Below are 17,939 nucleotides of genomic sequence, written 5' to 3'. Positions count from 1 at the left end.
AAAACCTCGGAGAGTTTGCTGCGCTGCGAGATCTCTAACATTGAGAACTGCACTGAGATGCTCTGATCACGCTGCACTTTATCCGCTGCAAACGGACAACACCATTAACATCGCAACATAAAACTATTTTTATATTGTGCCTAAAACTCTCGTGAATATATTCTCTGGGTTTTTAGACAGTGTTATCTGGTTGTTAAGCGCTGACGTAACGCATCACGTGATAAATCTGTTTCTGGGTCCAAAGATCTCCAAGTTTACAATTAAAGTTACATCTGTTTGATCCTTTTAAGGATCTACAGTTTAAGTTTAGTTTGTGTTTACATTGTGTGCAAACCTCCGTCCCTCCCTTCTCCACCTCCACCTCCGTTAACCGCATTCGTCTGGTTCTATGGTCAGAACACTTAATAAAACTTGTTTTTTCTTTTACTTTACATATTTTATTATGCGCAGGTAAAATATACATGTCTGTTTGTTAATAAAAAATAATTAATTAAAATAAACAGGACGTTAAAAGTGCAAACTTCACTGTCTCCCCGAACGACATGAACAGGAAGCGATCGCAGCTCGCAGCAACTCCCACTGAAAATAACGGAGAAACAACCTGAGCGTCTGACATTTTTACATAAAACAAACGCAGTAACAACGTCTAAAAACTCAGTTAATATATCCAGGAGAGTTTTAGGCACAATATACAAAGAGTTTTATGTTGCGATGTTAATGCTGTTGTCTGTGTGCAGCGGTGTAAGTGCAGCCTGATCAGAGCGTCTCAGTGCAGTTCTCAATGTTAATGACAGCGCGCCTTTTTTGTTTGGAACCGGAAGTTGAAAATCACATGATGCGTTACGTCACACTTAACAACTGGATTGCGTTTGTTTTACGTAAACATGCGAGAATCACAGTCTGTCTCTCCGTTATTTTCAATGGCAGCTGCTGTGAGCTACAATCGCTTCCTGATCATGTTGTTCCGGGGAAAAGTGAAGTTTGATCTTTAACATCTTGATTATTGTTCTTTACAACACTGTTTGTCCTCTTTGTTCCAGACTAATATATATAATATCTCTGAAATTCGGTTTGCGCGTATTAAATTCCACGCAGATTAAACACAGCAGACACGGATTATTTGTTCTAATTGTTTTAGCAAGTTTTCATGATATCATGCAGCAGTCTCTTATTAACATGACAAAAAGCATAAAAAATTACATTTTTGTAGTATAATATTCATTTACAATTGTCATCATGTGGATTCTCTATGTTGTGTTGACTGCAGGAACTCTCTGGCGCGCAAGGGATTATGGGATACATGAAAACCCCGAAGAGAGACTTTTTCCACCCACTGGTGGTAACAACAACAATAATTTTTATTTTTGTATTAAAACCCCCCAAATTGGGAAAAAATAACAACCAGACAAACAAGAGTAAAATGCAACAATAAAAATGTACAGTAAAAACTGTGACACAATTAAAATGACAGAGTGAGTAGAGTGACAAGAGTAAAGTGAATAGACCATGGTTTTACAAAATTATCGTGGAATAAGAGATATCTTAAGGAATCAGTGGTGCCATTACATTGAAATTCAATGGCTAATTTCCTAAAATTATAAAAACAATCCAATGGCTTATCGCCCTGCAATATAAATTTATTACATAGTGTGTTCTTAATGATCTCACCATTTAAAATATAATATGGAAAAAATCTAGACTGGAGATTAATAATGATAATAATAGGCCTGTAGTTTAAAGCTGTAGACCCCATTTTTTTTCTTTCTAAGATTTAAGTCATCAAAAAAAATGTTTTGGCACCACTATAATTTTATTCCTCATAATATGACATTGCCAATATGCTCAAAATCTACATGGTCTGGAAACAACTTAGACTTTCTCCCCCTGAAGGGGAGAATTTCAAGCGATCAGACCGTCATCATGACCTACATCTGGTAGCAATGTCATAGATCACGTGGGGGGCCGAGGGCTTTCTTCCACTTGCGCGAGGTATGCTGGGAAGGACACGGCAACTGCCAATCAGAGTAAAGAAAGACAGCGTGATGTTAGCTGGCTGCTCGACGGAACAAAATAAAGCAAGATGGCAGAAAATGCTCTGAAAGAGCTTCTTTCTTTATTAATCTAATATGTTTCTTACATATTTTAGAGATAAATAAACACTTCTAAATCTAAAAACGCTGTTTTGAAACCACCTCTGGTCGAACGTAATCTCAAAACCTCACACATGCTTCCTCCTGTAGATGGTGTTAGAAGGAAAGGAAAATATTCACTATGGAATTCTCCCAAAATAAACGTTAACGTCATTAAAATGAGCTGTAATTTGCAACTCATTAAAAAACCCTACATTACAATCCAATTACATTTTTTTCCGCAAATCTGATTGGTTAGTCATGTGAAATTTCAGACTTTATAATATCGGGGTAACGGTGGCAAAATATTCAACCATTTCACATTTGGATGTATTACTCCGCGCCCTGACCAGTGTTCTGATGAGATGTCATTTCCGTTGACAGGCCAGCCCTCCACGCAACTGCACATGCGTGTGCATGCGCAATATTGTCGGGATGCAGATCTGTCGATTTATGCGACGAGACACACAATTCAACAGAACACCGGCTGTGCACGCTGCAACGCAGATGTCATAATGGCCCTTGTAGCTGAGAGCAAGAGAAACTTGCTTACCACTGCCGCCACCAAAATGGGTGAATTTACACTACCATACGAAAGTACTGATGTGGATTCTGACACAGAATTACCGTTTCACATTTGATGGATTTTCACATTTGATGGATTAGTCCGCACCCTAACCGCTGTTGGAGTGACGCTGCCTCACAGTAAGCCTCACTGACCAAATTACCTACAGAAAAATAACGTGCAAACGATGGAATTGGATTAGAATGGTCTATTGAGCTGAGTATTCCTTTAACTTTAACTAGTAATGACTTCATGACTTTCTTTGCTAACACAATTTTAACTATTAGAGAAAAAATTACTCATAACCATCCCAAAGACGTATCGTTATCTTTGGCTGCTTTCAGTGATGCCGGTATTTGGTTAGACGCTTTCTCTCCGATTGTTCTGTCTGAGTTATTTTCATTAGTTACTTCATCCAAACCATCAACATGTTTATTAGACCCCATTCCTACCAGGCTGCTCAAGGAAACCCTACCATTATTTAATGCTTCGATCTTAAATATGATCAATCTATCTTTGTTAGTTGGCTATGTACCACAGGCTTTTAAGGTGGCAGTAATTAAACCATTACTTAAAAAGCCATCACTTGACCCAGCTATCTTAGCTAATTATTGGCCAATCTCCAACCTTCCTTTTCTCTCAAAAATTCTTGAAAGGGTAGTTGTAAAACAGCTAACTGATCATCTGCAGAGGAATGGTCTATTTGAAGAGTTTCAGTCAGGTTTTAGAATTCATCATAGTACAGAAACAGCATTAGTGAAGGTTACAAATGATCTTCTTATGGCCTCGGACAGTGGACTCATCTCTGTGCTTGTTCTGTTAGACCTCAGTGCTGCTTTTGATACTGTTGACCATAAAATTTTATTACAGAGATTAGAGCATGCCATAGGTATTAAAGTCACTGCGCTGCGGTGGTTTGAATCATATTTGTCTAATAGATTACAATTTGTTCATGTAAATGGGGAATCTTCTTCACAGACTAAAGTTAATTATGGAGTTCCACAAGGTTCTGTGCTAGGACCAATTTTATTCACTTTATACATGCTTCCCTTAGGTAGTATTATTAGACGGTATTGCTTAAATTTTCATTGTTACGCAGATGATACCCAGCTTTATCTATCCATGAAGCCAGAGGACACACACCAATTAGCTAAACTGCAGGATTGTCTTACAGACATAAAGACATGGATGACCTCTAATTTCCTGCTTTTAAACTCAGATAAAACTGAAGTTATTGTACTTGGCCCCACAAATCTTAGAAACATGGTGTCTAACCAGATCGTTACTCTGGATGACATTACCCTGACCTCTAGTAATACTGTGAGAAATCTTGGAGTCATTTTTGATCAGGATATGTCATTCAAAGTGCATATTAAACAAATATGTAGGACTGCTTTTTTGCATTTACGCAATATCTCTAAAATCAGAAAGGTCTTGTCTCAGAGTGATGCTGAAAAACTAATTCATGCATTTATTTCCTCTAGGCTGGACTATTGTAATTCATTATTATCAGGTTGTCCTAAAAGTTCCCTAAAAAGCCTTCAGTTAATTCAAAATGCTGCAGCTAGAGTACTGACGGGGACTAGAAGGAGAGAGCATATCTCACCCATATTGGCCTCTCTTCATTGGCTTCCTGTTAATTCTAGAATAGAATTTAAAATTCTTCTTCTTACTTATAAGGTTTTGAATAATCAGGTCCCATCTTATCTTAGGGACCTCATAGTACCATATCACCCCAATAGAGCGCTTCGCTCTCAGACTGCAGGCTTACTTGTAGTTCCTAGGGTTTGTAAGAGTAGAATGGGAGGCAGAGCCTTCAGCTTTCAGGCTCCTCTCCTGTGGAACCAGCTCCCAATTCAGCTCAGGGAGACAGACACCCTCTCTACTTTTAAGATTAGGCTTAAAACTTTCCTTTTTGCTAAAGCTTATAGTTAGGGCTGGATCAGGTGACCCTGAACCATCCCTTAGTTATGCTGCTATAGACGTAGACTGCTGGGGGGTTCCCATGATGCACTGTTTCCTTCTCTTTTTGCTCTGTATGCACCACTCTGCATTTAATCATTAGTGATTGATCTCTGCTCCCCTCCACAGCATGTCTTTTTCCTGGTTCTCTCCCTCAGCCCCAACCAGTCCCAGCAGAAGACTGCCCCTCCCTGAGCGTGGTTGTGCTGGAGGTTTCTTCCTGTTAAAAGGGAGTTTTTCCTTCCCACTGTAGCCAAGTGCTTGCTCACAGGGGGTCGTTTTGACCGTTGGGGTTTTACATAATTATTGTATGGCCTTGCCTTACAATATAAAGCGCCTTGGGGCAACTGTTTGTTGTGATTTGGCGCTATATAAAAAAATTGATTGATTGATTGATTGATAACCCCTATCTGATTATTTGCGGACGTTCATGCTGGTATATTGTCGCAAATATCTGTTTTACTGGCTCCGCTAACATGTCCCTGGTAAAGCTCAATTTGCGACCGTATAACCAACATGAATGTCCGCAAATCATCAGATACAATAGGGTTATTCCCTAATTATAATGCTTGGACTTCAGTAGAAACTAAATTCTGTCAGTTTTGTTAAATTTGAAAGGCTGTACAGCTTTAAAATCTTTTAAGCAAATGTTAAACATCCATGAATCAGATGAAGTCCTACTGGAATAACAAAATGTTGCAGTTCCTTGACTGGTTGCTTAATAAGATTGGCTCCAATACAGAGCACATTCCCATAGAAGTCCATGTTAAAATGTACAAATTTAGAGCAGAAATAAACATGTTTACAGCCCAGTACAAAAAACTGTTTTGTTCTCTGTAGATAGTTTCCTCCTCCATGACAACTGTACGGGGTGAACTTCTTAGTTTAAGACATTTTAAGCCATATAGATCTGTATAACTGGGGGCGTGGTCAGTGTGAGTGATTGCGGCTGAGTCCAGTGTCACTCAAAGTGACCAGGCCCCAGTTATACTCTGTGCTCCAATATTTCTGCTGGGTTAAATTTTTATGTCAGTTAATGTGCATGGTAACGACATTAGCACTTTTAGCAGCTGTTGGTAGCTTGATGACATTAGGTTCAGTTCAAAAAATTTTTTATATGAAATATCTCTTTTATGGGCAGCACACTGGCTTAGTAGTTAGCACTGCTGTCTCATAATGAGAAAGACCTGGGATCACTTCCCGCCTGGTCCTTTCTGTGTGGAGTTTGCATGGTCTCCCCGTGTTTGCGTGGGTTCCGTCCGGGTGTTCTGGTTTGCTCCAACGACATGTGGATTAGGTGAATTGGAAACTGTCTATATGTGGTCATGTGATAGACTGAAAGCCTGTCCAGGGTCTGCCTGCCTCTCGCTCAGTGACCACTGGGTCATAGGTTCCACCTCCCCTGTGACACTTAACTGTCACAACCTGCTTATTTGATCCCATACCAACAGAACGCTTTAAGGACCTGTGGCCCACTCTTGGGCCGACTGTGGTGGAAATGATTAATCTCTCATTAACTTCTGGATCTGTTCCTAAATGTGTCAAATCTGCAGTGATTAAACCATTACTTAAGAAATCTAATCATGACCCTAGTATATTGAAAAAACTATAGGCTGATATCAAATCTATCATTTTGCTCAAAAAGTCTGGCAAAAGTGGTTTCACGGCAGCTCGTGGGCTATCTTACTAAGAATACTATTTTCAAGCCTCTGCAGTCTGCTTTTAGAAAAAAATCATTCCACAGAGACAGCTGTGGAATGATTGCAATGGATTCAGACATTGTTTTGTACAATAATACTACCTCTAACCTTAGTGACATGAAATTTGGGGCTCCACAGAGGTCGGTCTTAGGACCCCTGCTTTTCTCCCTTTATATAGCACCCCTTGGACACATATTGTGGTGTTTTGGGATTACTTTTCATTGCTATGCTGATGATACTCAATTATGCATGACGATAACTGCTGGTAATCTTATCCACATAAAATCCTTAGAAGATTGCCTTGCATCAGTAAAAACTGGATGTCTAGCAACTTCCTATTTTTTAACTCTGATAAGACTGAAGTGATGGTTCTTGGTCCAGTGAGACATCGACATCAATTTGACCAGCTAACGCTTAGCCTAGGCTCGTGTGTCATACATTACACTGACAAAGTGAGGAACCTTTGGGTAATGTTTGAGCCTATGTTGTCCTTTGACCTCCACATTAGAGATATTACAAGGACTGCTTTCTTCCACCTGCGAAATATAGCGAAGATTCATCCCATCCTGTCTATGGCTGATGCTGAGGCCCTGACTCTTCTAGATTGGACTACTAAAATGTTCTATTTTCTGGTTTACTGCAGTCCAGCATTAGGGGTCTTCAACTGGTTCAAAATGCTGCTGCCAAGTTTTTGACAGGAAGCAGAAAGTTCGACCACATTACACCCATTTTGGCGTCTCTTCACTGGCTTCCTGTTCCAGTAAAATCAGATTTTAAGGTTCTGCTACTAATTTTCCCTTTCATATGGCTAGCATACTGGAATAGTATGTTACTATGCTTTTTAACCTTTTTAGTAAACAGAGCAGACCGCAGCCTCAACTTTCTCTAAAATCTTTTAGTGAAGCTTAGGGCTAGTGGTCGGCGATCACCTTAGTATTTCTTCTGTTTTATTTGTTGCTAAATGCTGATAAATTATATTGTATTTGATGTCTTTCTACCACCTGATTATGTTTTTTCTCTCTGTTTGAGGTGCAGCTGCATCCAGAGATGGGAGTTGTATTCGTGTTGGCGATCCTCCTGTCCTGTGCGCCAATAGCATTTCTTGTATATTTGTCCGTGAATTGTTCTGTGGGTGGGTGAGTGGGTGTTTTCTTCTGCAGGCCTCCCATCTTGTGCACCAGCATGTACTCCCAAAATCTCCTGTATAATTTCCTGTATTGTCAATTGTGTTGGTAGCATGGCCCAAGCAGAGGGTCACCCCTTTGAGTCTGGTCTGCTTGAGGTTTCTTTCTTAAATCATCAGAGGGAGTTTTTCCTTACCACTGTCACCTGTGTGCTTGCTGTAGGGGTTGGTAAGGTTAAAACTCATGTGTGAAGCCCCGTGAGGCAACTTTGTTGTGATTTGGTGCTATATAAATGAAAACAAATTGAAACTGAAATGGGTATAGTAGAGAAGCTGGAATCTTCGACTGGACTGGGTTGCTTGACACGAGGACGTTTCGCTTCTAATCGCAGAAGCTTCCTCAGCTAAATTTCTTGCTCTGGTAGTCTGACTTCTGTCTTGACTCTTGTAGAGAAGAATAACAGAAGTCAGCAAAAGCTGGAGTTTTAAACCTAACCAGACCCCTCTTACTGAGAGGCAGACTGCTATAGACTAGTGACTAACAGCTGCTCTAATTAGCACCTATTGTGCTCTAGTTAGCACCCTCCTAATGACAGGGCAGCTGTCCCTCCTAATGATGGGACTGACGCCTCTCCTGACGACGTGAATTACTCATTCCAATGAACAAAAGACTGAAACTGCTTTGACCTGAGTACCCCATTGTAAACAGGGGATAAAGCGTGTCTCAGACCCCCTCCCCGGTTAATGCTGAGTTTCAACTGTTTCACATACAATGCTTCCTTCACTCCCTTCACAAACCATTTCTTTTCTCTGGCTAAGATTTTAACTTCCTTGTCCTCAAACGTGTGGTTAGTGTCTTTAAGGTGGAGATGAACTGCAGACTGAGGTCCACTGGCGCCCTCTCTGTGGTGCTGGTATAGCCTTTTGACAGATGATTACTGTCATGTTTAAAAACAATGTTCCCCAAAGAAAGACAAGAAGATATTTGTATATTTCCTTCTCTGCAGTGCATAATCTCATTAAACAATTCAAGGAATCTGGAGGAATTTGTAAAGCACAAGGATCCAAGCCTAAATTGAACACTTGTGATCTCTGATCTTTCAGACTGCATTGCATCAAGAACTGTCATTCATCAATAGCTGATATAATCATGTGGGAAAGGGGTTACTTTGGAAAACCTTTCTCAAGTGCTACAATACAGAGTTATATTTAAAAATGCCACTTTCAACCTTCCTGTGCAAAAACCAAACAAACAAAAAAGCTTATGTTAACATTGTCCAGAAGCTGCATCAATTTCTCTTGGCTCAAAGGCATCTGGGTTGGATCATCACACAGTGGAAATGTGTATTATGTTCAGACAAATCAGTATTCCAGATCTTTTTTTTTGGATGAAATGGACATTGTGTGCTCAAGACCAAAGAAGAAAACAACCATCCAGACTCTTATCAGCAACAAGTTCAAAGGCCAGGGCTTGTCATGGTTTGAGGTACAGTTCTGTGATGGCAGCATTAATGTAAAAAAGTGCATTGAGATTTTAGAGCAAAATATGTGGCCTTCAAGACTACGTCTTTTCCAGGGGTGCCCATGCATGTTTCTTCAAGACATTGCAAAATCACATTCTGCACACAATACAAAGACATGGCTGCTGAAGCAGAGAGTGCGGGTACTGGACTGTCCTGCCTGCAGTCCTGACCTGTCTCCAATAGAGAATGTGTGGAGAATTTTGAAACAAAAAATGTAACAGCAATGATGGCATGCTGTTCCACAACTTAAGACATGTTTGCATGACCAAAAATAAAGAATTTCTGACATTTATAAATGCTTATTTTATATACTGAATCTTGGGATTTGAGTAAGCCCTGAAATGGTCACATCGCCCGCTAGATGGTGACAAATGCTGCTCAAATGCATGGCAAAGTCTCAACTATGTTTATTCATTTGAGAAGTTAACTTCTGATGAAAATAAGATGGGCTGACAGCCAAAAATCAAGTTACAGTTATTTAGTTATTATATAATTACTGTTATTAACAACAAAGTTTCAGTAAATAATTTGTACTGGAGTATAAGTTGCAGGGCCCCCAAAACTAGTTAAAAAAAAATCTTTGGATCTTTTGTTACATTGGAGCTGACAAGCACTTTGATTTGCCCCCCCCCCCCCCCCCCCCCCCACACACACACACTTGAATGCATCACTTGGAAATGAATTCAGAGGGGTTTTTTCTATGACATTTAAATTACCATAAAATCCTAAAACGTTTTCACTGTAATGGACCACTTTGAAGTACACATTTTTATAGCATACTAAAATGAACGAAACCTAGTGGGATTCAAGAAAAAACAGTGTAGTTTTTCTAACAACTCTGTTTCATAAGGTTTGGAAATTGTCAGTATCACGAAGTGTATTGTTTTAACCCTCTTTTTAGAGCATGTTAATTTCTTATAAAACATTGGAATGGTCCTTTAAGTTGTGCTGTATTTCACCCTTCATCCGCTAGGGGGCAGCAGACCTCTGTGATTCAAGCCCTTTTGCAGCAGGTCTTTGTGCACTAAGCTCAGTCACAGATTTGATTTAATTTAAGCGACTTCAGCAGCTGGAATTCTATTTTATTTGGTTAATATGAGGCTGGTTGAGCACTGTGTGAATTCAGACTTACAAACACATTTTTTTCTCTCAATAAGATGCACACCCCCCCGACAAAATACATGACCGAAATCCCTGTCTTAGATGGAAAATGACCTTTAGGCTCCTTCTGGCACATACAGTTAATGAATGCACCTTACTGAATACAGCCTGCAGATTTTTTCCCTTTTATTTTTTTAAAGAAACAAGGAGACAAACTGTATGTTTTTGCTTTTCCTGTTTTCCGGAGTTCTTCATCCATCCAAGAAAAGAAGTGCAGCTTTTTTGTTTTTCAAAGAAAAAATACATACACAATGAGATATTTTGGAACTCGTGTAATGCTCATCTGTTTTCACTCTTTTATTTGCTGGTTTCTCCTTTCTTTCTGCTTTCCTCCCAACAAACAGCATGTCATGTTCATACCAGCTGACCAGCTGCTCTCCACATTGGTTTCCTGGTTCCACTGAGCTTCAAAGGCAACGATTTATGTCTTCAAATGAATGAATGAAATGCCATATATGCACTCTGTTCACATTTGGCTTGTTGCGAGTTCTAACTACACAGATGATAGTGAAAACAAGGGAGCAGCTGAAGGGACTCACTATTATATATATATATATATATATATAAATCTAATGCATACTTTCAAATGGTTTATGTGGAACATATTTGAAGGTTTTAATCATGTTTTAAGATTTTATTGTCAAAGCATTTGGAGCATTGGCTGGAGTGAGTCTTTTTCAGACACACCCTGTTCAACACAGGAGTTGCCGAGTACAGTCACAGATTTCCTCTGTTGGAGGGCAACCAACTCCGCTCCACTGGTTGGGGTTTGATTGCCGTCTTCCACGGCACGTCCACTGAATTTATAGGGAGCAGGGTGTGGGATTTTGGCACCTCTCTGGATTCTGGATGCCGCTGGATTCCTAATTTTTCTCCCCCTTTCTGGGATTTAAAGCAGCAACACTGCAATGACAAGTTCACCTGTATCATTTTAAGCAGAGTGCAGTTATCAGAGCCGGTGTCTGCACATCGGTTTGCACACCGTTTCATCATGCATGAGGAAAGTCAACTACTACAAACATTTCTGGTTAACACACACACACACATATATATATATATATACAGTATAACTGGTGGTGGAATAGACAGAAGTTGCATGCGGCAGTTCCTCCAATCACAGACTCCTATTAACGCCTTCAGAGTTGTATGTGCCTTGCTGGCTTCCCTCACTAGACTCTGTCTTGCAAGGCCACTCACTTTTGAGAACTGCCTACAGCAGACAGATTGATTGATGATTTAGAAATGTTAATGTATCCATCCCCTGAGTTGTCTAAAGAAACCTGCCTGTGAAAGTGATCATTTATATTTAGTTTGCTCAATTGCTTATGGCCTCAGGTACATAAAATATGCATAATAATGGATGTAATTCATAAATGATTAATTAATATTTTGTTAAAACTGTTGAAATAAAGTAGAAACGTCTATATAGTCAGGTTCATTGTGTTACGGTACTAGGTTTCTTTGGAATTTTGTGGTGATTTGCAAAACTATACATTTTTAAAAAGTGCACTCATTACGTAATCATAAAATGGACGATTACATTTTCCCAAAAGCCATCATGGTAGCCATCTTGGATTTGTAAAACACGGCAGTTTAATATGGGAGTTTTTCCAAAATCTGGCTTTTAGATTGAATTCAGTGACTAAATACAGATTTTCAAGGTCAAGGAATGTAATGCTGCTAATTACAAAAACATATATGTTGCCACAGTCACATTTATAAATGGCCATCATGGATTTTTCAGCATGGATGACTACATATATGTTTTTGTCATTTGCACCATTGGGTTCTTTGGCCCTGAAAATGTATATTCAGTGACTGGAATCAGAGTCCTTGGTCTAAAAGCCATGATATTGGAAAAATTAAAATTTTTCAAATCCAAGATGGCCGACATTTCTTTTTTTTTGGGGGGGGGGGGAGATGAAATCATCCATTTTCTGATTTAGCTATTGCATGCACTTTAAAAATTAATAGTTTTCCACATCTCCACAAAATTGCAATGATATTACACAACAAACCTGTTTAATTTTAGCTCCACTGCAGTGAAGTACAGATGAAAAACTATAGAAAATCTCACCCCTGTCCAAATACCTATGGACCTGACTGTATGTTTGAGATGAGACAGATTATTATTCGCATACCGTTTCACTCTGGTTTGGTGATGATATTTTCATCCTGGGCTTGTTGATCCATTATTTTCTTCTGTTCACAAATGTTTTTTTGCCAACTCATGCTGCGATGTGAAGCCACTTTGTCCAAACACGCATTCTAGAAACAGCTGCCGTTTATATACGGAGGAGCTGATGTGCATACTGAAAACCACACCGTCTCCAAAGAGCTGAAAGGAGCCGAGTAGAACTGCAGTTATTATTCTCATCACACTTGGCACCTCAAAGGCATCACATGGAGCCTCTGGATTCATAAAAATGATGCTGAACACAGGTTTAACTTTGCTCCCTGAACAGAAAAATGAGAATCTAACAGCTTCTGCGTTTCAGCAGTCAAACCATCAGCACAACGTCAGACGTGGCAACTTCTTATCAGCACTAAAATGTTAACAAGGCAAGACTTCTCAAGGAATATCAGCCTTTTCATTTTCATTAACATATAACTAGGGCGGCACGGTGGTTTAGTGGTTAGCACTGTTGCCTCACAACAAGAAGGTCACAGGTTCGATTCCCACCTGTAGTCTTTCTGTGTGGAGTTTGTGTGTTCTCCCCATGTTTGCGTGGGTTCTCTCCAGGTGCTCCGGCTTCCTCCCACATCCAAAGACACGCAGGTTAGGTGGATTGGAAACTTTAAAAATTGTCCGTAGGTGTGAATGTGTTTGTTTGTCTGTATGTGGGCCTGCGACAGACTGGCGTCCTGTCCGCGGTGCAACCCACCTCGCGCTCTGTGACTACTGGGATAGGTTCCAGCCCCCCCGTGACCCTTAATTGGACTAAGCGGTTGAAGATGAGTGTGTAACATGTAACTATTAATCTACTGCAGACAACAAAATAACAAAGTTTGTGTGTTTATTCTCTTACGCCTTCCACAAACTTTGACCAATTTCTACCAGACTTGGTATGTGAATGAAGGTAGACCTCAGTTTCCCCTTTAAGATAAGATAAGATAAGATAAGATAAGATAAGATAAGCTTTACTGATCCCACAGTGGGGAAAATCACTTGTTGCAGCCAGCAGCAGGAGTCATACAATAGTCAAGAAAAATAAAAATATTTATATTAAAGAAAGATGACTAAAGTATATTGTGGTGTTTACTGGTGGGTGCAGAAATACTGATGTGAACAGATTATGTGAAAAATGTAATATAGTGAGTATAAGTATGTAAAGATATGGTCAAATTATTGCACAGGATAAATTGCACAGTTGTGCATGTAATGAAGCACAAAAGGTGACGGTAGTCGTAGTAAATAGTGCAAAGTCAGCAGATGTTATGGTGCTAGAAACATTTTGAGGTATTATCCAGTCTGACTGCAGTTGGAATAAATGACCTGTGGAGGCGTTCTGTGAAGGAGCTGCTTAAGGCTCCCACAGTCTCATGTAAGGGGTGAGAGGGGTTGTCCATAATTGATGTCAGCTTAGCTAACGTCCTCCTCTCACCCACCACCTCCATGGGGTCCAGCGTGCATTCCAGGACAGAGCCAGCCCTTCTGACTAATCTGTTGAGTCTCATCCTGTCCCTCTCAGAACTTCCACAGCCCCAGCAGAACACAGTCTAAAGTATGGCTGATGCCACCACAGAGTCATAAAAGGTTTTCGGTGCTGCCCTGCACACAGCAAAGGACCTCAGTCTCCTCAGCAGGTGAGGACGACTTTGGCCCTTCTTGTACAGGACCAAGGACAATCACTGGGGTCAATGTCAAGGTCATGTTTGTCTGCCTGTCTGTTGGCCTACTCCTCCCAGGTCCTCCCAGTCTAATTTCTACCAATCTTGGTATGTGGATGAAGACTGACCCTACGACATCCATGAAATGGTTAATTTTGAAAGAGATCAAGACCACTGAGGTTGAGAACCAGTTTAGATATATGGGTCACGTTGTTAGGATGGATGACAGCCGACTTCCCAAGCAGATTTTGAAGGACAACCTCAAGAACTGCTCCATCAACTGGGAGACCTGGAAAGAACACATGAGGGAGCAAGCCAGCTGGTGAGCAATGATCCACATGGGGCTGGAAGTCTTTGAAAAAATGCAGTTAAACAAGATAGAGGAGAAGAGGAGAAAGAGGAAGGAAAGAGAGCAAGGTCCTAACCAGTGGAAGCTTCTCACAGCAACCACGCGCAGCATCTGTCAGAAACAGTGCACGTCAAGATTGGGCCTGTTCAGTCATCTCCGCGTCCACATCCCATCCAAGAGACAATCTTCACCACAGAGGGATTGGCATGAGTACTATAACCAACAGTCTCATCATCATGTCACAGCAGCCTTTGCCGAAGATTCTTAAAATGGAGCAATATGTCCACCTGGTGGACATTTACCATTAATGCAGGTACAATCAGATTTCACCAAAAGCTCTAGTCTGCTTGGCATCTTTATGTCCATGGTTACTTTTGCCTAGTAGAATGTAGTAGAATGTAGTAGCAGTAGTTCTAATAAATAATCCATTCATCCATTTTCTAAACTTACTTAATCAGGTTAAAGGTTGTTGAGGTGGGGCTAGGGGGGGGGCTGGAGCTTATCCCAGAGGTCATTGGGCAACAGGAGGGGTACACCCTAAATATAACAGGGCCAATATAATAAATAATACCAGTAAGAAATAATAAAGTAATATATTAATGTATAATAATAATAATAATAATAATAATAATAATAATAATAATAATAATAATAATAATAATAATAAGAAGAAGAAGAAGAAGAAGAAGAAGCAGCTCTTTTTTGTATGTTTAATGTCTAAACCAGGGTTTGTCTGGGAAGCACAAAAAACATTCATTACTCTAAAATCACAGTCATATGTCAAATAGGGGGATAAAGGTCAAAGTATGAAGAGCTGAGGGTACATGCTGAGAGGCTACTGGATTCCTGTATTATACTGTATTATACAGACTTATTTGGGTCAGACTCAGACTCAGCTGTGACTGTGCTGCGCTCGGGCCCCCCGGTTACACCCTTTAAAGTAAAACCAGACCCTCGTCACGGCAAGTCGTTTGTCATGATGATCTTATGTAGTCTAAACGCAGAGCCGTAAATGATTATGACCAGTGTCATGTCTTATCAGTACTGGCTTTACGCAGGCTTTACAGCGCCACGGCTCAGATTTAAAATTATCATAGGTCATTTACTGCTCTGTTTGCATTGCTTTGAGAGATTTATGTCCGGCCCGCTCAGAGTCCAGTATTCATGCAAAAAGGGGCTTATGTTGGTCCCAGAAGTGGAAAGACGGGGGATGGAAACAGTTGGGGAGGGTAACTGTGCGTGCACGGGGTGGTGGAGGCAGACATTTAAAAGAGCTTACTGCTGTAGCTTTCACTCTGGCTTTGATTGTCTTTGCTTTGATCTGGTTTGGGCTGCCATGTTGCACAGTTTTATCCTCCTATAATCTCTGCCATCTCTGAAATGCTGCAGTGGAAAAGACACTGACTGGGTGTCTGTGTTGTGGCTAATATTTTCACTTTTCCCATTGAGCGTGAATCGCTTTATCTGTGAGTAAAATGGGATATATATATATATATATATATATAATTTTTCGAGAGATAAACATTTAAACAAGTTTCTTGTGTGCCAACATCAGAAATCTCTATTTATTTCCCTGAAAGGACAAATTGAAGTATGACTCTGTCAAAGTATTTGGATTCACTTCTGTCAACTGCAGCTTGCGTTAAGACAGTCAGGATTGAGTAAAATTGTTTTTATCTACTTTTTACAGTTCAAAATGATGAAAGTTTGATGTTACATGTCCTCAAAATAACACAATTCCGTGTTTGTGCACGTACAAATGACCATGCTGCCAACAAATCTTGGCCTGAAACAGCGTGTTATAGACTTGAGTTACATATCCGAATGATCTGACCGCCTGCTTTCTGTAAGACACGCCCCCTGAGCCGGTCTCAGCTCAGCAGGGAGAGAAAGCCTGTTTTTTACTTCTGCACAGCTGCACATCTGCATCACTTCTGGTCGACATAAAGATGAGAATTATGGGAAAAGCCTGTCCTCACTTTGATGGATATGCATCCCGGGAAAGTCACGGTCTATAAGTGTGACACTCGGGCATGTGAAGATCACAAATGCCCACGAATATATGGGAAAATACACTCGCCGGCCACTTTATTAGGTACACCTTGCTTGGACTGGGTTTGACCCCCTTTTACCTTCAGAACTGCCTTAATTCTTTGTGGCACACATTCAACAAAGTGCTGGAAACATTCCTCAGAGATGTTGGTCCGTATTGACATGATGGCATCATGCAGTCGCCCATTCAACCAGTCTGTCCGTTCTCCTCTGACCTCTGATGTCAACAAGGCATTTTCGTCCATACAACTGCCACTCACTGGATATCTTCTGTTTTTTGGTCCAATCTCTGTAAAACCTAGCGATGGTTGTGCGTGAAAATCCCAGTAGCTCAGCAGTTTCTGAAATACTCAGACCAGCCCGTCTGGCACCAACAACCACGCCACGTCAAAGTCACTTAAATCCCCTTTCTTCCCTATTCTGATGCTCGGTTTGAACTTCACCAAGTCGTCTTCACCACATCTAGATGCATAAATTCGTTCATTTATTGGCTGATTAGCTGTGTTAACAAGCAATTGAACAGGTGTACCTAATAAAGTGGCAGATAAGTGTATATACCACAATACTTGTACTGTGTGTGATATGTGCAAAAAAAAAAAAAGAAATAGTATTCTTGCAGTATAACTTTAGCACAACCGTTGTGCTTCTGAAAAACCTCCTGGTGACGTCACAGCATGTACAACAGTGTTATGGGCTCCATGGAAATGCAAGGGATTATGAAAGTATGTCTTAGTACTTTGGGTGAGACTTGTTTTGGTAACACTGCTCATCGGAAGTTGACTTGTAACATCTCTGTGAAGAGCAGTTCTGGAGGACAGCTAGGCTAAGGTAAGCAGCTAACTATAGTCAGTCATCTTAAAACATTTCCCTCGAGATTGCCTCTGTAGGGATCCTTTCTGTGCTACTGAACACTTTTAAGGACATTAGCGCCTGTTCAGAGGTGACAAGAAGCGGCATACTGAAAGTGTTTTATAGCTTGTCCTGTGCCATTATAGTAATTAGCCGATTAGGCCATGACTGTTTTTCCATTTTAAATCAATAACCTGAAGATTATTTTAGTTTTTGCCCTGAATTCAAAAGTGACCTCGAAAAGACCTACAGATAAAGCGTAGGTTGAAAAATGCAGTAGTTCTGCTGTAACAGCTCACTGTGATTTCTGGGGGAGGAGGGGGTTCTGCATTAGCGCTAAAGGAGAACTTCAAAGAGATATTGCGTATGCATCCTAAATTAGCTGCTTCTTCAACTGTCTGAGCACTTTGTGACCATCCGCTACATTATAATGCGGTTGCAAAATTACAGGCGTTTTTCTTATAGCGTGTTGCAGAGTCTGCCAAAGGACAAAAACTTTGAATATATCCTGGATGAAGCCACAAAAGGAGACTTGGTACACTGGAAGAGACTGAATCAAATGGAGCTCTTATGGTTTTTGCATCAAAATTCCCAGACGGACACATTTATGTGATTGGTCTTGATGCCCAGAGATCACCCAGATTGGAGCTAACCTGGAGGGCACTAAAGCAGAAAAACACGGCTCAAATCCTTGG

This window comes from Thalassophryne amazonica, chromosome 12 (genome assembly GCF_902500255.1).
Source record: "Thalassophryne amazonica chromosome 12, fThaAma1.1, whole genome shotgun sequence".
Lineage (NCBI taxonomy): Eukaryota > Metazoa > Chordata > Actinopteri > Batrachoidiformes > Batrachoididae > Thalassophryne > Thalassophryne amazonica.
Note: the sequence above shows the minus strand (reverse complement) of the source record.